Genomic DNA, 23,892 nt, shown 5'->3' with positions numbered 1-23,892 from the left:
GAAGCAGTGGAAGACAAAGTGTCCCACTTTTTTGGAAGCAGTGGAAGACGAAGTGTCCCACTTTTTGTATAATGAGTGAACTTTTTTATGTTAACAAGGTTGAAGTTTTGTATCGTCAGTAAAAGTAAATTATGATGGAAATTATCATGAACTTTAGTGACTTCTTTATTAAATAGCTATTTTCTTTCCAAATCGTTAAAGAGGCAGTTTGATATTTCCTCTTCCACCGCTTTTGACATACAGTACTCGGTACTTACAATTTGCGATAATTAAGACCCCAGACGTCGACGGTTTACTTTGATCCGCCGGTTGTCGCCCCTGCAGAGCCGAGACCCCCTCGCGTGTCCTTACTGGATTTACCGGGAGGTTAAACCGACATCAAACGCGGAGGTCGTAACTTAAGGATTAAGTCAGCCAGGAAAAGATTTATATATGTGTCACGGAATTAAGACGTTACCTGACCTATTAGTCTGTATTTAGGCCAATCTTGTTTCAACCTGAAATAGCTTCTGCAAATGTGTCTAGTAACCTTTTACACCGACATTCAATTGTGAACGACTCAATAAGGGTAGGCACCTTTTGAAGGGAAACTGTTCAGCGTGACTGTTTAGCGTCATGAAGGAGTCTGTAAGCCCCAAACAAGATAAGACGCTGTTGTATGAATCTTGTGTTCCGAGTTTTCCGTCCCTTAGGGCCTGGTCACATTTGTCGTAAGACGATCGCAAACGTAAGACATTTTTGAAAAGTCATACATGTGTCGTACAAAATGCAGCTCTCAATTTACCGAGAAGGTTATCTATAAGTATTCTAATCGACGGTTGGTTCTCCCACAGCCTACTTGAAAATTATACGAAACTGACGAATGTGAACTCGCCGTTAGGTATCAAAATAGGAAGATAAATTAATTCTCAGCCACTGAGAAATATTTTCATATAAAAAAAAGCCATTCGTCTCAATCAGACTAAATTCAATTACGGTTAACATACCCACCACCATCTATGGCCGAGATTAGCCCTGTCTGATTTGTTCCAAACCTTCGGCGGGCGATTTTTTTCAGGAGATAAGCCCAGTGATGTGCCGTCAGCCGGGCGGCAGCGAGCGCACTGTCTCCCGCCGAGGTGTGTTTGTCAACGGGGGTTTCTTAATCTCCAAGCAGATCCGACGGTTGCAAAGACTGTATCCAACTGGCAGAGTACGTTTTTATCGCAGACGGTGCCTGCCAACCATCTCTGGCTGCCTGGAGCTTCTCTGGCTAGCGACTTAGGCACCGTGGAGATCTGCTTGGAGATTAGGGATCGAGGCTTTCCTGGCTCTCTTCAACGCTATAAAGACCTTTCTAAGCGATGGGGCGGAGGTAGAACGAACACCCGTGACGTCCGCAGTTGCTGTTGATGATATCTTAATCAATTACCGACTCGAGCGTGGAAAAATGAGACGAAAATTCGTGAATTGTTTAATTAGTAACCACGCCTCCTTTTCCATGGAGACTTTGCAGATTCGGTCAAGAAGGGGGTCTGGCGTAGGGCGAGAAACCTGGGGGATTCTGGCAAGATAACTTCAGAAGTCGGATCTACAGGACAAGTTCTTCCTTCTCCTCAGTTGCTGCGATACTTTAAGGCCACAGAAACGACTTTGGTGAGTTAATGTTTTACCTTTTTTTCATTGGCTGTCTTGCTAGCTATAGCGCAGCGTAGTTCTTTTCTCTTTATGGATGTGATTTCTGGGAAGTTGTTTATACCTATGACAGGTTCATTTGATAGTTAGCGGAAGACATTTTTTTCTTGTTGAAAGACGGTGGACTGATAACCGAGGACATATTTTAAGATAGAACATACCACTGTTTGTGTCGCAAAATAGACCCAACATCAAACTTCCAAAGGTAGATTTTACTATATAGAAGATGCAAGTGTTACCTCATCAAAATTAGTTCAAACTACGCCTCATTCCCCTCCCGTTTACTGCGTCTAATTTGAAGTTTCTCTTCATGTATACGATGGAAGTGGTAAAGGATATAAGCGCAGAGAGTGACGCGTGTAGTGATGTTTTACGCACTTGACCATCAATTTTACGAATGCTCGTTTAAATCTCCTAATCCGCGTCGTTGAAGAGAGATTCTCGTGACCAGAAACTTCTGATTTCCGCCGCCCGTTGGGGAGTAGATATGTTCTGTCACAGAGCGGCGCCGTTTGAAGTATTTTGGTCGGAGCGAGACAAATTGGTTTGACCTTTTCTGGCGAGTCATTTCTCTTAACCACCTGTTTCCTAAACGGTAGGGCCCATTTCCGTTAGAGCTTGTATTGCTACCGTATCCTGTGGTTTCTTTTTCTACGGGAGTCCGTCAATTTCGACCATGCTTTCTTTGTCTTCAGCAGCTCTCGCCAACCTCTTCGACATTATTAGAATACTGTAAATGCATAAATGTTCGCGATGGTTATATGTTCGCGGTTTTCGCGTCGACCGTATCACCGCGAACTTAAAACCACCGCGAACTGTTTGTCCAATACTGTAGCAGTATGTGACTATAGCGCTGCCGCAAACGTAAAACCACCGCAAACACCCAATTTTCTCCTTTGCGCGAAATGAAACCACGTGAACTTAAATACATTTACAGTATCCCCGTGCTACACATGCAAGGAAAACAAACAAACAAACGAACAAACAAAATCAGTCTGATCAGTGGTCCCTACTATCTCATAAACAAGCCGTCGTAGAAACATTCTTTACAAGTTAAAGAGGAGACTGATTGACATTCTTTCAAACAGACTGTCGCCTGGCTTTTCCGCACAAGTTACACAGAACCGACCCCGGCTACTCTCCAAGCAGAGGAGGGGTTCCGGCTGTTTGTTTACGTGTCTTTAGGCGTTTTCGTAGGGCTTTCTACTTTGTCATTTTTTTGTTTCTTCAAAAGGGGTTTGAAGAGATAAAAAATGACAAAGTAGAAGGCCAGACAAAAGCGCCTAAAAACACGTCAAAAACCAACCAGACCCACTCCTCTGCTTGGAGAGTAGACCCCGGCATTCCAAATGTCGTAGGCGGGATAGGGATCGGTGATTTGGAGAAAGGAAGTCTTCAGGGACAAGAAACCGTCTTTAGACAGGTCATTTTGTGCGTTATTTGCCAGTTTCTTCACTCTGTGTGTCGTTAGCGTATTTAAAAGATCGTTGAAGAGATTTATCAGTCACGTGTGATTGCAAGTTACTAAAAGATTCTTCAATCAGTGACTTTTAAAAGGTAGCAATTACGTACCTCCAAATTTTCGATGTCAACTGTACATCTTGATCACGGAGTGACCCAGTCTCCTATTCAAGAGAGTGTTTAATTTCTGTTCTGATCGTCCCCCGCCCATCAAATTAGTCGTCCCGGGGCCCGGGAGACTGTGCCCCCGCCCAGGCCATCTGGACCACCGTGCAGTTCGTACCGGGGGAACTCGCGGATTACACGGTTATCCCGTTTAGTCACTACCTCAATGTGGCCAACTCAACTTATCTCAACTGATAGCAGCACTTTTCTTCGTTCTGAAAATCAATTTTGCAATGCAAATGTAACAATACATGTCAAAACTACTAAAACTAAAGATGGGACATGCTTGACATTAAAACCTATCATCACCAAATAGATATTAGTATGAAACTCTATGGGGAAGCCACAACAGATGCACTGAATGCTATTCAACTTATCTCTCCTGATAACAACACTTTTCTTCATTCTAAAAATCAATTTTCCAATGCAAATGCAAAGGAATGCTGAAACTAAAGATGGGATATGCTTGAAACCGAAAGCTATCATCACCAAATAGATATTACTAGTCGTACGAAACTCTATGTGGAAGCCAGAACAAATGCCCTGCATGTTTTAGTGTGATAACATCATGTTTGGCCCTTGTGGATCAAATGGTAAACATTCAACAGGATAGTCCCCCCGCCTTCCAGACAAGGGCGAACTAAAACTTGAAGGGCGTTGTGCGATAGAGATTATCGACTCTTAAACAACTTGGCGACAAAGCAAAACGCTATTTTGCTCAGCAGCTGTTCACGATTCCACCAAGGCGATAAAGCTACGTAGAGACTTGATTTGATGTGATGTATTTATTTGGCTGCAGAAAAAGTACAGCCAGGGCTACCCAACTAGCCGAAGGCTATTACATGTATAAAGGGTTAGCGCGCCCAGGTAACTGAACAATATTCAAAATTCAATACAAACTTTCACAAAGCACATTGAGACGTTTACGACTAAGAATACATACGTTTGTATGAAGGAGTGCGCAAAACGAGAGACTTGAGTTGTTTATGAAAAAAATCTATTGACAAAACTTTGTATGGCCCTGTTAATTGCCATTTCATTCTTCTCTCTGGCTCCACATATAGCTAAGCCTAAAACAGGTAGCGTTTACGACTGTTGATGTGTCACGTGAGTAAGAAAAGAAGCCAACTCAGTATTAAAGCGGGTTTGTCAATGGATTGCGCCGAATTGCGCCTAGAAATTGCGCCAACTTTGCGAATTTCCGCCAATTTTCCCTGGGCGGCCACACTGATGTTCGACGCACGGCGAAATTAGGTGACCTCTACGAAAAAAAAGATGGCCACGCCCGGAATGTCACATTCTCAGTTTCGGCTCCAAATCAAATAGAAGATAGATTCATAAAAAGAGAGCTTGATATTTTTGAGAGTATTGGCAATTATCTCAGGCTACAAATTGGCCTTTCGCCATATTTGGCGCCAATTGGTCCAATGAGATACTAGTACTTGCTTGAAACGTCACCACTGACAAGTCCATGCCACAGTCACGTGATCAAGCCGCCATACGGCCATGGACGGAATTTTCCACATTCGGTATTTTTCCAGAAACGTGACAGACAGCCGAAACGTGAAACTGTTTCTCATTTTCCACGCTTCGCTGCATTCCTTGACAAGTTTCGCATGCTGTCGCCTTGTTTGTGGTAGAGATTTAACAACGTGGTGCTTGTACATAAGGCCGTGCTGATTTGATTACATGGATGACATCCTCTGGGCACTGCAACATGGATGCGAGTGTGCGAAAAAAAGTTGGGCTTTGAAAAAGTTGGCTCTATCATGAAATCAAGTGGTCAGGATTGTTTTACAAATTACTGAACACAAAACGTGATGTACAAAGCAATATTTTTTGTTCTTTCTCATTTTCATGGAAGAATTTGGAAAACTTCACTCTGGGCGCGAAATTGTTGTTCCAATGCGGCATACATTTGCTCATTTTGCAGCTGCTTTGTACGATTTACAGTAAGTTCGAAAACTTTTTTTGTTGGAAACGGACAAAAATTGATGTGCGTTGATGTCATCCATATAATTGAATCAACATGGCCCAAACAGCTGATCAGCAGGTTGCTTGGGTTGGGTTTGGGTAGGGTCGGAAGCGGCGGGACTCTACGTGGCACGGTGCACGTGTTCGTACCGGTTCGGGACACCTCGCACTCAGGCTTAGCGGTATGACATCCATGTGTGAAGGTCATTCTGAAGGTCAAACTGCTCACAGCTTTTATTTTCAATTCAACAAAGACTAGCCCATGAGCGCCAGTTCTTGGTCGTCTTTCTTTCTTTCTTTCTTTTTATTTGCCATGGGTTCTTCACAATGTGAAAGGAAGGGTACAGGTGCCTAAGCACCTTTACAAGTTTTCCTCCCGTACAATTTATGACGTCGTAGGTCGTCGTACGATTTTGATGTCTAGGCTATCCAAACTGCAGGCTGTGACTGAACCAACCGTACGATGAATGTGTCCAGGCCATTGAACGGTTTAACCTCACCTTAGACCTTAATTCCTCACACGCCATCGCGTTGTATTGGTTGACAAATGCCGCTCCTCCAGATATCTCCAAGGTAAACTTTTGAGACACGTAGCCTTTGGTAGTTCTACGTTGCATGCCCGTGCACCTGTGCTCGTAGGTTCCGTTAAAACATTTCATCATTCAACAGGAAGCTAGCGTTGCAATAACGGCCCCTCCCCCGCCGGGAAACACATGGTGGGCGCAGGTGGCTACGTGCAGCACGTAGGACTGCCAAGTCTCCTCTGTATGGCACTAGCCTGGAGCCCAGCCGTTGGAAGCGGGCAGTAACAAGGCGAGACTCCAGGCTAGATTGCAGATAGTAGGGACTCGATAGCGCGGCTGCAGCCATAGCCCCCGATGTCTATGATGTCTGTCGTGTGGGTCTAACTCAGGGGTGTCTGTTGTAGAATTTCCTTTGGGGGCGTATTGATAGGCTCTACCAGCCTCTGTGGGTCGCTGGGAAAAGAGTAGAAATTGGCCAAATAGAGTCCGAATTATATGAAGGGAGTCGGCTACGGAGATAAGTCCCCCGGCAAATGTTCTCTCTAAAGCCGACGCGGTTAGTCTGGTAGAGACTAGCGTATTGGCCCTAAAGCCGAGGAGGTGGCATGTGCAAACCCTGGGAACAGTCTACAGCCCTATCTTGTATCAGTCCCTTCATCTTCAGTGAACCCAGCCCAGAACATAACAAGAAACAGCCATGCCTTTAAGTACCAGAGTTATCAACCAAGGATTGATGTGTTCAAAAATTCGTATTTCCCGAGAACCATAGTAGAATGGAACTCGTTGTCATCAGATGCTGTAGGAACACCTTCACTAAATAGCTTCAAAGAACGATTGCATTCAGATGTGCAAAAGTTAGGTGTGACAGGCCGTTCAGTGTAATATAACCAGCTGCTGCCGCGCCGCGTGCCTGCGAAGCTGGTGTGTTACGCCGAAGGGCGGTTATACCGGCTATACAGATACAGATACAGAACATACTGTAGGGTTTTAGCCACTCGAACTCAATAGGTTCTACACGATGATGTCGTAAAAGCTCAATTACCGTTTTTATAAGGAGACATATGTATATATATATATATATCTAAATTAATTTCGTCCTTGTCTTACATTTCCTACACCAAAACAACCATATAGACGACACCGAACCTATGGAAGCTTCCCTTGTGAAATTGAAAGTGAGAGAACAGTAAATTGGCCTTTTCAATGTGAGGGTTCTGTTTTGACATACAGTCCTGGTCTAGTCCCTTATTCCCTGAACGTGCGTTCATAAAATTCGTGCAATGAAGTTTAATATTAGAATAACAGGGTTATAAAACGCTGTCTGTACTCTTCACAGCTAACTAAATAAAACGAAGGCTAGACCACGTTTCAAACCAGACCGGCAGATAAGTGTCAGCATTACGTATACCAAAGTGTCCCTCTTAAGTAAATTCTATTCATCGAATCAAGACAATGACAAAGCTCTTGATCATATAATTGCCTAAATTGGCTACGCAACTTTGCTGACGTCTTGTAGATTAATATATCTTCTTCAATGTCAGTCTAAAGTGAAGTATCCACTCTGCGGTTATTTACATTTCTGCGCGATAACTCCCCAAGGTGCTACTTAGAAGGGAACGTATCTACTTGAAGGTCGGGTCAAGGTTAACGAGAACTTTCCGTCTGTGGGGAAGCTTTCCCTTCTCTTGAACGTGACATTTAGTATCAGATTAACTATGCTCCTCTTCATGTAGCAAACCTCGGAGAGGGGTGGGGGGCTAAATGTTTTAGTAAATGTCCAACTAAGCGATGTATGTTTTATCGGCATTCTGTTATGCTTGCTCTCTTTTATCTGTAGTTAACAAATACAGCGTAGGTTACAGGATAAGGATTATCGTCGGCTGTTATTGTTGCTACTTTCTCTCGTCGTTTGCCACTGACCCACCCCAGGCCAGCACTCATCACGTAAACTCAACTTGCCGCACTCACGCCAGCAATTCTTGTAGTCGCAAAAACAAACTCTGACTATCCCATGGTCCTGAAGCCCCTTTGACAATATTCAGCTATCTTTTATGGAAACCCTTTATGGAAGAAATAACCGTGACTGCGTGATAAAGACTGTTTTTGAAACAAAGATGGAAACTATAAAGGTTCTCCGCTGTGAACTCGCCAGGGTCAAGTCCACCACTCTGCCCGGCGTAAATCAAAGTTGACAGCCGCGTGATGAACGAGCTGTTAACATGTGATCTGCCCAGGAGACACCCCGGGAACAAATAGCCTTCATATGGAGACCGTCTGCTAACATGGGCGAGGAGATCTAGCACCCTCTACCAGGCTCCATATAGCTTGATGGAAAGATTGTAGAAATTGGCCAAATAGACAGATATAACTAATCTCCGAGCAGATCTAACGGTGGCAAAGACCGTATCCAACAAACAAGATGAATTTTTATAGCCACCCAAGCTTGTTTGTAGCCTGAGTGTCATCCTGTTTCAGTTCCAGGCTTAGGTAGAGCCTGGAACTGAAACAGGATGACACTCAGGCTAGCTTGTTTGGGTATAAAAACTCCCTTTGGTTGTAATATTGTTGGATACGGTCTTTGCCACCGTTATATCTGCTTGGAGATTAAGATAAGAACTTTATTGCGCGACCATTGTAGCAGGTACAAAGTATGGCAACAACAGTAAACATAGAACAAGGCATGAGTATGGAATAAAACTATTCACTACATCAAAATGACTATCTTAGGTTTTACATGATTCAAGTTTTCTAATTTTGAGTATCATTATTTTTTCTAATAACAAAACAATCTTTTATATATTTGCCTATTTTAAAACTGTATGAGCTGTTGCATCTAAATATATAGTCAAATCTATCTGTGGCATTGAGTGTCTTAAAATCTGAAGTACTTGAATTGAGAAAGGTGAATAACTCAACTCGTAGGGCATCATATTTAGAGCATTCCATAATAAAGTGAAACTCATCTTCAATTCGATTAGGACAGAATGGGCAAAACCTTTGGTCGGGAGCTACATTAAAGTATCTACCTGTTTCTATATTCAATCTATGGCTACTAATTCTTAACTGTGTTATCGCTTTACGGATTTCAACACTATTCACATCATAAAGATATTTTTCTTGTACATAATGATTTTTGGATTTGTGAAGAAGGGACAATTTTGAATTATTGCTTACACAACTAAACCACTCTTGTATATGTGCATCCTGTAGTCTGCAGTTGAGTTGATGTTCAATATAGTCTACTTTATAACATTTAGGATTCATCCATATATATCCAAGGCCGTGATAATTGAGAACATCCTTCACATGATTATAACATGATAGAGGAGTTAGCTGGCCTTGGGTTGCAAACTGTATTTTCGGTCAGTTAACTCCTCTGGTATGTTATATCTGTCTGTTTGGTCAATTTCTACTTTTTTTTCAGCAACCTATGGAGTTAAAAGTTAAAGTTAAAGTGACCCGGGCGTCTTGAAAAGACGCATAGGGGTGGCGCCCATCTCCATTTCTATAGCCCTTGGGCCACACACATTTGTGCAAGTCACTACAGCAGGGGGCTGGTCCGCTGGTAGTGATGTGTGTGTTTAACCTATGGAGCCTGGTAGGATAAACCATACCATCGTTAGCTCCCCGGTATCTCTACGGACGTGGTGCCAGCCCGCTCAGTTCAATAGCGCAAACCGGGAAAATTCTAACGATGTTGGTTTCAATCACGGACCGGCAATGATAAAAAAAGGGCCAGCTGGAAAGATAGGCTGTCAGAAAAAGGCCATTGCGTAGCAAGACTTAGACCGGTAAAACACCTCGGCTAAGTCGGTACGTTAAAGTGGTTACCAGGCTATATACCGAGACTCGCTACGCATTCTATTAAATTACATAATTGTTTTCCTCATTTCTTACCTCCTTCTTTCATTCATTCATTCCCCTGTCCATCTATGCATTCATTCACTCAGTCATTCCTACCAGCTAACTTTTGTCGCTTGTTCTCTGAATTCCTCGCTCTTTTTATCTCCATGAAAAATGGAGATATTGTTTTGGGTGTGTCTGTCTGTGTGTGTGTGTGTGTATGTGTGTATGTATGTATGTGTGTATGTTTGTGTTTCCGCACCACTGTAGACAGCATAACTCCAGAACCTCTGGATGGATTTAGCTGATATTTGGTATGTGGGCGGGTGTTGTGAAGCCGAAAGTTAAGGTCGATTTTGGGCCCCCTGGTATGTGACCTTGGTACTGCAGCAGAACTTCCGTTGTTGTATCTTTTGACCTGGACGTGCTATGGTCTTGCATTTTGGGTGGCAGATAGCTTGTGATGTAATATGGAAGTGATATAGGTTTGGGCCCCCTATCAGTTTGCTCTGAAACTGCAGGGGCGTTATGGTGAAAATGTTCTAAGGAGAATAACTGAACAAAGGAACCATGGGTTTCCTTAATATTTAGTATGCAGGTAGCTTAGATAGAGATATACACAATGAAGTGCAAATTATGCTAATTGGGACTTAATTTGCATAGCTAATGAGGAAAATCTATATTTGCAGTGTTTTCCATTATCAGACTCAAATACATGTAGCGTATGTAGTTTATGGAAAGTGGGTCATCAACAGATACCAATTATGCAAATAAATTCCTAATTTGCATAATCAATGCAAAGCACCATATCTCATCTAATTGGAAAATTATAGGACTGTCAATATGATACTTAGTAAGCAGGTAGCCTAGACAGAGATATACATAATGAAGTGCAAATTATGCAAATTGTGACTTAATTTGCATAGCTAATGAGGAAAATCCATATTTACAGTTTTGCCATTATCAGACTCAAATACATGTAACATATGTAGTTTATGGAAAGTGGAGCATCAACAGATACCAATTATGCAAATAAAGTTCCTAATTTGCATAATTAATGCAAAACACGATAATTCATCTAATTGGAAAATTATAGGACTGTCAATATTGCAACATGTAAGTTAGATAAAGGTGTTTATGACCAAGCATATATTATGCAAATGTGTAAGTCATTTGCATGAATAGAATTGTTCATGGAGATATGAGGTCGTGGAACTCTTTTTCCTTTAGTTTCACATAGCGCCTTTCTATCTGTACCGTCTGCACGTGCAGATGTAAAAAGGTTAAGTAAAGGTAGTCCCGTAGCCTTTTTGAGGCCGTAGGGGCAGTAGGTTGTTATCGACCCACTGTGTCTAGGGCACGGTATTGGAAGGCGGAGTCCAACCCTCTCCTTTCACTGCCTTTTATCTTCCCAACCGAAGTCAGGCACTCGATTTTACACCTGACATGTGCAAACGTGCATAGACTTTAGATCCCTGCTTTTTAATGCAGTTCCAATGTGTGTGTGTGTGTGTGTGTGTGTGTGTGTGTGTGTGTGTGTGTGTGTGTGTGTGTGTGTGTGTGTCTGCTTCAGTACAGATGTAGCAGTTAACATATTTAGAGAATTAAAAGGAATGTATCTAAAGAAACGGCAGCTTAACCTTACATAATCGTTTGTAAAGCAGACAATCATTGCTTCAAGCCGTCTACTCGACCCCGACTCCTGGCCCGAACAGGACATGTAGGCTTTGAACTTGATTTTGGCAGGCCCCCCGAATGGCGAGGCCAACCGTTCTGGTCTACCAACCCTGTTACACAGCACAATGTATCGGGCTTGTCAGACTCCGCAGGTGTTCTGTTTAGTCTGAGCCCGCGTCCTGATTCAGAACAGGTTGCCTTTCTACGGAAGAGCACTGGATTCGTAATCTCCAAGCAAATCTATCGGTGGCAAGGCAGTACCAAAAGGGCCAAACTGTACCAAAGGCCTTTTTTTACAGGTTGGCCCTTTTGATACTGCCTTTCCACCGATAGATATGCTTGGAGATTATTGGATTCGGTGTATCTTTAAAATTGAGGTCTATATAAGTATAAGCTTGATAATGAACGTGTGGGTAAGTCGTAAGCATAAAAAAGAGTCCACAAAATGCATTGATATAGCGTCATATATTGTGAAAAGTGCAACAACCGTGTACAGGAAGTTTTTTTCGTTCTTTTCAATGAATCAGCATGTTGTAACTTTATGGACAATTCTCCACCTACATTTTATTGCTATCAAATCATTCATTGCGGTAATTAGTTCAGAGAGCTACTCTCATAAAAAAGTGGTCAGATATTTTTGTCAGCATTAGATACAACCACTTTGAAATCATGTTATTTTCTTTCTTAAGTCATAACACCTTTCTTCAGGTGCTTTTTTTCCTCAGACCGTACCTTGTAAATTTATAAAACGGTTTTTGATCCGAATGTTGAATAGCGGAATATCTCACTGAGTTTCTCCTGATCGTTTTTCCTCTCAAGGACATACTTACCACCATGTCACACATAAACAATCCCTTGAACTTTGAAAATACACAAACCTAAATTTGCGTAAGAGGGTTCTTGAATGATGGGTTTACTTGCTACGTGAAAAAGAACGTGATTTGACAAGGTCAGAGTCATGAAAAAGGTCACTGTTTGTCCTTGGAGACATGGCAACGTTTATTTGACCTTGACGTCCTTCCTGAAACAAAACAGAGTGACAAGAACCCATCTGGTTTAACAATACCACTTGAAAGGTACCCTTCGGATCAAAACATCTTGCCAAAACCTGACCGTATGGAACAACTCGGTGGAAAGCATGATTTTTTTCACCCACCTAGCCCCACACCACCCCCCCCTACCCTTTGGGCACATGCTGTATCGATCTATCACGGTCATTGAGATTGATACCTTTGCCAAAAAGAGCGGTTGACCAGCATTAACATTAATCCGCCGAGTTACATAAATCCGCCATTCTGAAAAACAGTGTGTTTGAGAGATCTCTAGTGCAGCACCCCCAGGTATACATGCACAGTTTAGATATACAGGAGCGCATCATACATACATGTATACTGGGGGACGTTGGGTTGGAGATCTGTTTGGACGTACGGTATTTTTTAGCTGCAGGGTGGCGGAATTATGTACCCTGGCGGAATTATGTTAGTAGATGTTACCTCTAGCAACTGGATATGATTTTAGAAATGGTCAGACGTTTCAGGTAGCATCCACTACATTTCCGTTCAGTGACACAGAAACTACATTGCTTGAGAAACTGTTTTTGGCGTATTTCATTACCTGGATGTCTAACTGTCATCACCGATTGATACTTCACCTTGCGCAAATCCTCATTTTAATAATGTCCATGTCAAGAATATTCTTTTTCTTTGTAAAACCCGTGACGTACAGACCACCTCGTCGCTAACTTATGAAAGGTTAAACAACGCAAGGTCACCTGTGGGCAAGGTCAATTAAAGGTCACGTCATGTGAAGAGACCATACTGCTGTGGTGATCGGGCTAACATTGTAAACCTATCCTCTTCCGAAAAAAAAAGTCTTTAATTTTTGTATGGCTTTTAATTTACGGTTCCGATAGACGCTCGATCAATCATCGTCAGCTCTCAGCATTGAGATCTGTGGTGTTACATCGATATAATACTCGAAAAGTTTATTGAAAGTTCTTGCCCGGAGGCTAATTGCAAGTACATGTAACATGAAAAGGACGGACAGACAGTGAAGAACAATATAGCATATGGCTACTCTAGTCAAGATATTGATTCTAAATTCTAACTTATTGGGCTCGACTTCTTTTTCTGAGACAATGGAAGACGAAATATCCCTTTTATCTGTAATGCGTGGATTTTGTGATGTTAAGAGGAGAGCAGTTTTATTTTTTGTCTGTAAACGTGGAGAAATTAAGACTGAATTTGGTGGTCTCTTTAAACAGTTCCTTTCTTTCGTGATATAATCATATCCTCCATAGTGCCTTTTGTGCATCAGGTCATTAACCCCGCCATCATATAAACCTGCTGCGGTCCCGCACTTCCAGCCCTCGAACATGACCCCGCTCTGACCTCTCTTCCCCGTGTCCTCATGGGGGTTACGTAATAACTCTTGTATCCTTATCTGAAAAACTTCGCATCTGTTTACATGCAGAAGGTATTAGTCACGCTGAGTGGTGTATATGGAGGACTTGGCCCCGTCCCCTTGCCCTTCAAAACAGCAACAACTGATAAGAAGGTTTCGTTGCAGAATGCCGCCCTCGGAAGAAAGGAAGCAAGGTCATGGTCTTCTGATAAGAGCAGTTTTCTTCATTTCTTCGTCTACCACAAGTAACACCCTCTGTCCTGTTGTACATTCAAGTTAAACAATATAAGAATGCCGGAGGTATATATACAAGATGCGACTGGATTACAGAAGATTAACGACTACATCAGTTGAACACTCAGACGGGGGTGTTTTGTTGAATATAACATACCAGAAGATAAGACTAAGTTCAAAGTCAAGGAGAATTTCAAGCATCTGTTTTTGCCAAAGTGATGACAGAACAAGCTAAGCTAAGGCGAACTTGGTAGCAGTTTATTCAGATTTCTTAAAATACAAACCGTAATAAAATAATTTAAAAGATAGTATCTCTCTTAGATGTATATTGAGAACCAGAACCTTTTTCAATAAATGAGTCCGTGGAATCACATTTCAAAAGGTAGTTATTTCTCAATTACATCCTCAAACTCATAGAGTTTCAAGTTTCAACAAACAGTGTGTTTGGCCTTCAAGAAACAGTATGTATATATATGTTTGGCCGCTTGACATGGAGGTTCTCTATAAGAATGACTTACTCTGCATTATTTTGGCATCCTGTTGAGCAAATGGCCGGTAGATTTCAACCCCACCACACTCTGCAGCAGGTGCGGGGGAGGCTACGTCGGTATTAAGTGCTGTTGTGCCGTGGGCAGGGTGTTGTTTTATGTGCTTTGCAAAACTGGCAAGGGCAAGTGGTAAGCGGCAAGTAGTCTCATCGGTCGTTGGGGGTCGTCTTCTCGTTGTTGCTGCAAGTTGTTCACCATTTTATTTTATTTCTCGCCTTCCCAAGTATATACCCATTTCTTACTCTTCCCTCTCTATGTTTTTGGTAGCATTGGTGTGTTAGTCTGTCTGTCTGTCTGTCTGTCCGTCCGTCCGTCTGTCCGTCTGTCCGTCTGTCCGTCTGTCTGTCCGTCTGTCTGTCTGTCTGTCTGTCTGTCTGTCTGTCAACACGATAGCTACAGGATGGATTGTCTTGATATTTCGAAATGTGGGTAGGTGTTGATCAGACCTCAAAATTATTAGATTTTTGGAGCCCCTAGTGGCTTTCTATGATACTGCGGTGAAACTCATGGTTTTTATATTTCGTTTTATTGTCTTCCTGTCTGTCGTGCCTTTACATCATACAGTGCTCTTCGTGCTTCTTTGCGCGTTCCATTACGTGTCTTTAGTAGAATTTATGCAGTGGAGGTGGTTTGTCTCCCAGAAATGAATTCCAACCACTTCACGAGGGGGCTAGGTACCACCTAGGCGCTGACAACACGTATAAAGCCCTCAGTCTCCACGTGGGCGGTGCTGTTCTTTGTTCTTTGCGGGAGAGTTACCGGCTGGCAAACGTTTCTTGCAAATGTCAGCACCCTTCACCGCAGATTATAATACGAGAAAGATGTTTCAATATTTCCCATGCTGTGTTCAAAGGGTTATTCATTATTATCTAATAACATTGTATTTTGGCCGGTTTGGCATACGGTCTTTCAGATTGTCATACTAATATGTGGGGTGGCGGAAAGGTACAATGCCACTTGGCACACGGTATATGACACGAGGACACGATAGCCTCTTAGCAGGCTTTACGAATCGGGCCCTTCTTTCTTATGGCACATCAGTCCCATTGTATTTGGGCTCCTTGTAGCTGGGCCTCGTAGAGTCTCCTGTAACTCGGTGCAAGGCTACAAGAAACCGAGTGCAGTAGAAACCGAATGCCATAGAACGGATATGCTATAAGAAAAAACGTCCCGACACATAGAGCCTCTAAGGAGGCTAATCAAGGACACAGATACCCGAGTCATACCCGAGTCATACCCAGACATGGCAAAACTTTTGAACATGAAGGTGACAAATAGCAAAGTTCTTCTACTCACAACCAAGTATCTACACGAGCTGACGTTTCGATGACTGTCTGTCATCTTCGTCAGGGCAATACTGACTGATGAAGACAGACGTACAGTCATCGAAACGTCGACTCTTGTACATACTTGGCTGTGAACAAAAGAATTTTGCTATTCAGTCATTCACCAACCTGGTGAAATTTTTCTCGTAAGGAAGGAGCCGTTCCCCGTACACGGCACCAACATGTGCCAGGGTTAGCGGCTCTGTCATCGCGCGCTGACTCAGAGTTTGACATTTGCTGGCAGTGTGGTTACAGAGTTGCCTAGCTACGGTTCTAGACACCGGTTATTTGCGCTGTAACTGCTGCCAGTCAACATCTGACAAGCTGGCGAAGTGCCGGGCACAGTTGCGAAACCTTACCGGGACATATTGCCTAGTTGGATATCTACATGAAAACCAATTAAAACAGAAATGACAATATAAACTTATAACACAATGGATTTCAGTTTGAAATGACTAGGTCTATTTTTTCACGACCACTGCAAACGCTTAAGTTGCTGTTCCAAAAAAACTTGTAAAATCGACTGATGAGATATCAGTTCATCTTGTCAGTCATCCATTTTATTAGTTATTCTCCACCATTCTAGAAAAAAAAATAGTTTCATGTCGTTCAACAAAGAAACTAATTCTAAACCTCAGCAGGTCACAAATGCTATATTTGAACGCCTTTCGAAAATGTGAGAGTTGTGATTTGACAAAGGATGACACCCAAACCGCCAGGTCACTGTCACAGTGGATGTTTAAAAATTCTGCTAAACCAGAGGAATCACTTCCAGTTTTATGAGTAGTCACTAGCAGCAGCTGTGGACTGATTGCCTACACTGCACATCTCTCTACACCAATGTTACCCCCCCCCCCACACACACACACCCATCTCTCTACACCAATGTTACCCCCCACCCCCCATATCACCACCTACACCCGTCTGCCCAGTCTCACTATGGCAGTGCACCGGCATATTGTAGTCCCATCCAGTCCCAAACTTCAAAGGCGCCGAAGCACATTGAGCAAACGGAGTCCCCATGATCCTGGTTCTCATCCGCTTATCCCCGGCAAGGTCAAGAGAAAGGCTAGGGGTCAGATGGAGGTCAAAACACTTTGCCGACAGTCAGCGCCTCAAGGTCACCCGTTCTCGCGCTGTGCGGTGAGCGGGCAGACAAGTTAGCATTCCCACAACATCTGCACGGCAAATCTTTTCAGCAAACAGACGAAAAGACCGCCTCCTTCTCTGCAAACAGTTCTAATGGCTATGGCAGTTCCGACCTGCTCGGGCCAGCTATCTCTGGTCTGCCCCGTTTTTTTTTCTTTTTCTTCTTTTTCTTCTTTTTTTGCTGTTTGAAATGTGACATGAAAGTTGTTACGACGAACTGACCTTGGTGAAAGATTGCGTCAGACGTACTTTAAGCTTTATGTTTGAAAATATTTCTCTCCAACATTCTAGTCCATGTGAATTCTACAGACAGCAACGCACAGTTCACACGTCATACCGACATGGGACCGGCATGTGTCTGGTATGTGAAAGTGCAATAGAATGTTCCCACGGTACTAGCCTTCAAGTTCGAGTAGAAAACACGTTCATCTGCTTTATCAGTAAACTAACTCTTGATAAAACTATGTCATCAATTTCGGATGATAACCTTTGAAACTAGACAGGTGAGATAGTTTTCCAAGCATAAAACAAAGTGTTAGTCACATGATAAGAACGGGTGATGACAGCGCCGATAAAAAGGTGTATGAAAAACAGATGCCATTGCGTTTTCTCTTTTTTCTTCAGTCCTTGAAAGACGTGAAACCACTAAGTCCTGTGTCCAACCTGTTTACGAGACAATACGGACATATATCATCGCAAAAGTATGAAAATGATTAAAGAATAGTCTGAAAAGGAAGTGGTGGTGGTTGCAGAAATATGTGGACATGATGGAGCTATATTGGCTGAATCAGGAAAGTTCCCGGATGTCACGCGGAGTCACGTTGTGTCTCGCAAAGCAGGTGCAACTCTCGCGGTGTCGCCACATACCTGGGTGATCATCGCACGAGACTGTCAGCATGAAGGCCGAGGCGATTGTTTCACTTGCTTTTATTGTTTCTAATTACATCGTTGAGTCAACATCACTGGGAAAATCACCCTTCGATTGTGAGATCAGTCATGTTTACAATAACAAAAGGTTTAAGACTTAAGATAAAATCAATGTTTCTGAGAATGGTGTTGAACGTTTATCAAATAGTCACATAAAACCGTCTAAATATAACTTAAATCTGAAAACCTGACAAGCGTATGGTATAAATTCTATCCGAGAAGCACTTTAAACCCTTGGTCCCTGCTTTAACCTGTATCAGGCTACTGACATTAACTACCTAAAGTGATATGTAACAGATGTGTCTATTTGAACATCGGGGAGGTCCAATTGGCAATTGCCGTTAATTGTTAGTCGGGCTCGGATCCAAGTATCACGTGGAGAGAGTACCGAGGAAAGTGGAGAGGGCAAGGCGATGATGGGCACAGGGAAGTGTTACCTCAGCACATGAAAAAACGTTGTTTTTCGGAGTTACCCTTGGGCCGTGGTAAACGGAAGGACTAATTGACAACACGTTGAGTGCTGGCCAAATCATTGTCGCAGTTTCTTTTTGATACCAACATTTTGCTGATGTCTGCTGTAACTTTCCTTACAAAGTTTACAGAACTCAATTTGCTATGAAAAAATGAATTGAATTTGATATGCAGAATAAAGTCAGGTTTTTAAAGCCCTTACACTGTCTTGATACTGAAGGTACAAAAATGGTCAATCGTAGTTGGTGATGGAAAATTAACCAACGCAACAAGTACAGTGTAGTTGCATATCTATTTAGATTGTATTTAAACTTAAACTAGTGTTGTGTAAATTTCCATTGCCTATGCATCTGTCTGTCTGTCCATAACTGCCGACCCTCCAATATCAGCTACGCTGCCTCAAGAGTCGGTGTAACGTCTTGTAGCATTGAACAATAACTAAATAGATATGCATAACCTTCTTATGCCCCAATAGGTTAATTTAGAGATTTTCAGGCTGTCGACAGGAATAGATTTGCCACGTTGGCGGGTCTATGGTACGGAGCAGTGCAAAAGACGCGGGAAAGTCTCCAAGTTAAGGGACACAGACGCGTTGAATAAATGGTTCATACAAAGGTCGAAAATATGTAAAAGGATTTTAAACGTCGGCAGATGTAGCCTGGCATTTTGAATGGGTATTATTCATATCACATGTTGAAAGCACGTGTAGTGAGTTAATTCTTATTGTTACATTATAACATATAATACTACTTAAATTACTCGATGATAACCTATATTTGCGAACTCATGCCCGAAGACTAACGGCAAGGGAACACATAGATACGTCAGCGTAAAAAGTTTGATAAAAATATCTATTCTATAGATATATCTGATGTTTCTACGTACATTATTGGGGGGGGTGACTTCATTGGGGAAGTGGTGGCTCATGTATAGTCCCACTTTTTTTATTGATAGTGTACTTTTGTGATTTTTATACATAATGTAGTTTTATAACATGCATCCAATTCCGCGACAGTTTATTTGTAGAAAATCGCTCCAAAAAAGAGGATTGAACATCTAAGCAAGATAAGATTTAAAAAAATTCGATTACAGCTGAATAAATTTCCTAAATGTTAAGGCAATGTCTGGGAATTCAACTTTCAGACCTCTGTTAGCATGAAGACAGATTGATTGATACATCACAAGTGCGCGAGACCTTAAATCTGGCAATTTGGCAAGGAACGTCGCAGGGAGCAAACCCGTCCTTACCCGACCTGACAGTGTGTGTGTGTGGGGGGGGGGGGGGGGGTCCTAGCAGATTATACTTGTTCCAACATAGATGCTTTCAACCAGAAGTGCACTGATTAACGTGTGTATCGTGTTCCGTTATTAAATGACGAAGCGAGAATCCCTACTGTCCCAAACGTACAAATTCAATTGCTTGTTGCGAAGTTGAGTACAAGCCGAAACGGCAGATCCCCGACCGGCCGGTGGTCGGACGAAAGTGCACGTGTTTGTCTGACTCCTGACTCACTTATAATTTCAAGTGAAGTTTTCTAGGACAAAAAAACACACACACACACACAAAATTACAGCTGAAAGTTTCAACTCCTGTGGAAAAATATAACCTCAGGAGTGCTGACAACGCTAGAAACGTCTTATTCGATCCAAACGGATAAGCATGACTCGCACCCGGCCGAGTCTGAAGTAGCTGCCAGGTTGATCTTAGTAAGGTGACACCGAATGCTTATACGCAACGGCTTAGCATCGATAGTGGGGAGAGCGAGAAAGAGAAATACGACATTCTCGGACCTGTTTAGGCCAGAAACTAAACCTGTTTCTCACCAGACCTTTGCGTCTGTTAAGTGCAAGACGTGACGGATTAACAGCGGCAATGATCCTCACGTCTTCCCATGTTTCTGTCAACGCCAAGACGCCCCTGTCTCTCCTTATCCGGCCAAGGTCTACCGCCCCGCTACTAACTACTTCATGCGCACAGCTGATAACAAATTGGTGAAAATCCGATAACACTTGTACTCCCCCTTCTGTTCTTCTGGAAACGCAATCACCTTAGTGTTACTGCCTGACAAAATTATTCTCTGTCTAGCGCCTGAACTTCATATTTCAGTCGGATGGTAGTTGACCCGTTGGTCTACTTCAAGGTTAAGCTATCGGTGGGGTCCTTTTAACTCACCGACGCTCAACGTGGCGAATAGAAACATACAGTGACACCGGGGTACAGGAACAAGCCAACGGGTGGGGGCTACTTACAGTAAGGCTTGTGGGTGCCCCAACAAATCACCCCGAACTGGTTGGGTACCGCCTGCTACCCCGACGTCAGTCCATAAAGGGGCTTACGGACCGCCGATCGCTCTTTCCGTTTCTAATCCCGTACTTTTGCCGTACTCACTCACAGGTATGTGCTCGTGGAGACCTGCCCGCATTGCGCTGACGGCGACGTTCCTCATCGCCGTCCTCGCCGGTATGATCGCCGTCTACTCTACGGGATACAGCTTCATCGCCTCCGAGGACAGCTACTTCGCGTTCGGCCTGTACGGCGCCGTCATGTGCGTGCACCTGGTCATCCAGAGCGTGGCGGCCTTGATAGAACACTATCGCATCTCTACCGAGAAGGACCTCGAGGAAAGCGACAAGGTAATCGGACTCGTCATCGCCGCTTACCAGGAAGACCCCGAACTCATGCGCCACTGCCTCATCTCGGCTAAGACGTTGAAATATCCCAAGATGAAGATCGTTATGATGGTGGATGGAAACAGTGAAGAAGATTTCTACATGAGGGACATATTCGTCGACATCATGGGGAAGGAAAACACGGCGACGTTTTTCTGGCAGCACAACTTCCACACGTTTCAATCGGACAGTATCGAGGAGGTTTCAGCGGACCCGACCGAGCAGCTAGTGAACATGGTGCGGTCGCACCAGTACAGCTGCATTCTACAGGAGTGGGGTGGAAAGAGGGAGGCTTTGTATACAGGTTTCAAGGCGCTGGGGGACACCGTGGACTACGTCCAAGTCTGCGACTCGGATACCATTCTGGACCCCATGTGCGCTATGGAGATGGCTAAGATCCTCGACAAATACGAGGACGTCGGCGCGGCCGTGGGGGATGTTAGAATTCTTAACAAGATGGACTCTCTGATATCGTTCCTGAGCAGCCTGCGATACTGGATGGCCTTCAACGTGGAACGCGCCTCCCAGTCGTTCTTCAACTGCGTCACGTGTATCAGTGGCCCCCTGGGACTCTACCGAAGCACGCTGATACAGCAGGTGCTCGACCACTGGTACGAGCAGAGCTTCTGCGGCTCCAAGTGCACCTTCGGCGACGACCGGCACCTGACCAACCGCGTGCTGAGTCTCGGCTACGGCACCAAGTTCACCTGGCGTGCGTCCTGCCTCACCGAGACCCCGGCCACGTACCTGCGCTGGCTGAACCAGCAGACGCGCTGGTGCAAGTCGTACTACCGCGAGTGGCTCTACAACGCGCTGTGGTTCCACAAGCACTCCCTGTGGATGACCTACGACTCCGTCTTCTCCGGACTCTTCCCCGTCTTCCTCACCATCACCACCTTCCAGCTCGTCTACAGAGGGAAGATCTGGAACATCCTCCTTCTCCTCCACATCATCCAGGTGATAGGTATCGTTAAGAGCATCTACGCCTTTGCCCTCTCCCGTAGACCCATCATGTTGTTCATGTCCATCTATTCCCTCTTGTACTTCACCAGTTTATTGCCCAGTAAATTCTTCGCGCTCTGTACCATCGGTAAAACCAGTTGGGGCACGTCGGGTAGAAAGCAGATCATCGCTAACTACATCCCTCTTGTCCCCCTCTCCATCTGGTTTACCATACTCCTGGGTGGTTGTGGCTACACGGCCTACCAGGAATGGGGTAACCCGTTCGATCGACAAAAGCAGGCGTATCTTATTATAGGGACCTGTTTTTATACAATCTACTGGCTTTGTATGACAGCCGCCTATATAGTGTATAAGGCCAGGCATTACCCAGCCAAAGAATACCATGTATTAGCCTCCCAACGTGTCTCTCAAGCTGCTGAAGAGGTTTAACCCGAGTTGACCTTTTGATAGGATTATCCCCCACCACTCAGATCGACACCAAATCATTTCTGTCTTTGTGAATTGTTTCAAACGTACTAACTGCCCTTTTCCTATTGCTTGTTTTTTTGTCGTTCTATTGAACGAATTGAAACATAGATACATCTTTGAATGTTTGTAGCTGTAAAGACCATACAAAAACACCGTAAGTCTTTACCACAGTTTACCTGTCTTAAAATACACTTAGGCTTAACATTGTCAACGAACCATAAATTTATCCTCGATTTTAATGGCTACCGTGGAGGGCACATGCAAAGTATCTACCACTTGTAGTAGACGAAAATCTTCTTTTTGTACACCCGGAAATGTTTTCCACATGTTGCGTCAAAGGTAGTGAGCGAAATACATGTCACATTATGTCTTGGAATGTACTTGACACTTCCCAAAATGTCTGGTACCACAGCTGTTGGTTGAATCAAGTGTGAAATATTGTCAGATGCCAAACTTGGCGGCCTACCAGCTCACTCACTCTGTTGTAGAAAAACACGCTCGGATTAGAAACAGTGTCTGACTTTTTCTTTAGTTGTTCGTGGATGTTATCATGTACGCAATGCAAACTGTAGAAAACTGCCAAAAACTGTTGGTTGAATCAAGTGTGAAATATTGTCAGATGCCAAACTTGGCGGCCTACCAGCTCACTCACTCTGTTGTAGAAAAACACGCTCGGATTAGAAACAGTGTCTGACTTTTTCTTTAGTTGTTCGTGGATGTTATCATGTACGCAATGCAAACTGTAGAAAACTGCCAAAAACTGTTGGTTGAATCAAGTGTGAAATATTGTCAGATGCCAAACTTGGCGGCCTACCAGCTCACTCACTCTGTTGTAGACAAACACGCTCGTATTAGAAACAGTGTCTGACTTTTCTTTAGATGTTCGTGGATGTTATCATGTACGCAATGCAAACTGTAGAAAACTGCCAAAAACTGTTGGTTGAATCAAGTGTGAAATATTGTCAGATGCCAAACTTGGCGGCCTACCAGCTCACTCACTCTGTTGTAGAAAAACACGCTCGGATTAGAAACAGTGTCTGACTTTTTCTTTAGATGTTCGTGGATGTCATCATGTACGCAATGCAAACTGTAGAAAACTGCCACAAACCGTGCGTTTGTACACGAAGTATCTACTTTGCTGCACATATCGGATGGTATAAAGTACAAAGATTTATGTTGTACGAGACGACATGCTGCTTTTGTTTTGGGCAACGGATTGGGCTGGATTCTTTCCCACCTGCTCAATGTATACCATTTGTAACACCAATATGTACACGTACGATTAACATGGCTATTGAATTGTCAAATGTTTATAACAGCTACAGTTATGTATAGAAGTGGACATTCTATTCAAATGTATGATGATGAAGAGATCCTGATGTCAAAATCTTCTACTAACGATTATTTTATCATGTC

At 43.4% G+C, this 23,892-nt stretch overlaps 1 pseudogene; it reads left to right on the top strand.

Moving 5' to 3' along the window:
• Positions 1–1,426: 1,426 nt before the first annotated feature.
• The window catches only part of LOC136428852 (hyaluronan synthase 2 pseudogene), a 23,403-nt pseudogene continuing 937 nt past the window's right edge, over positions 1,427–23,892 (top strand).

Source organism: Branchiostoma lanceolatum, chromosome 2 (assembly GCF_035083965.1).
Source record: "Branchiostoma lanceolatum isolate klBraLanc5 chromosome 2, klBraLanc5.hap2, whole genome shotgun sequence".
NCBI classification, from domain to species: Eukaryota; Metazoa; Chordata; class Leptocardii; order Amphioxiformes; family Branchiostomatidae; genus Branchiostoma; species Branchiostoma lanceolatum.
This window is presented reverse-complemented; position numbering and strand designations above follow the sequence as displayed.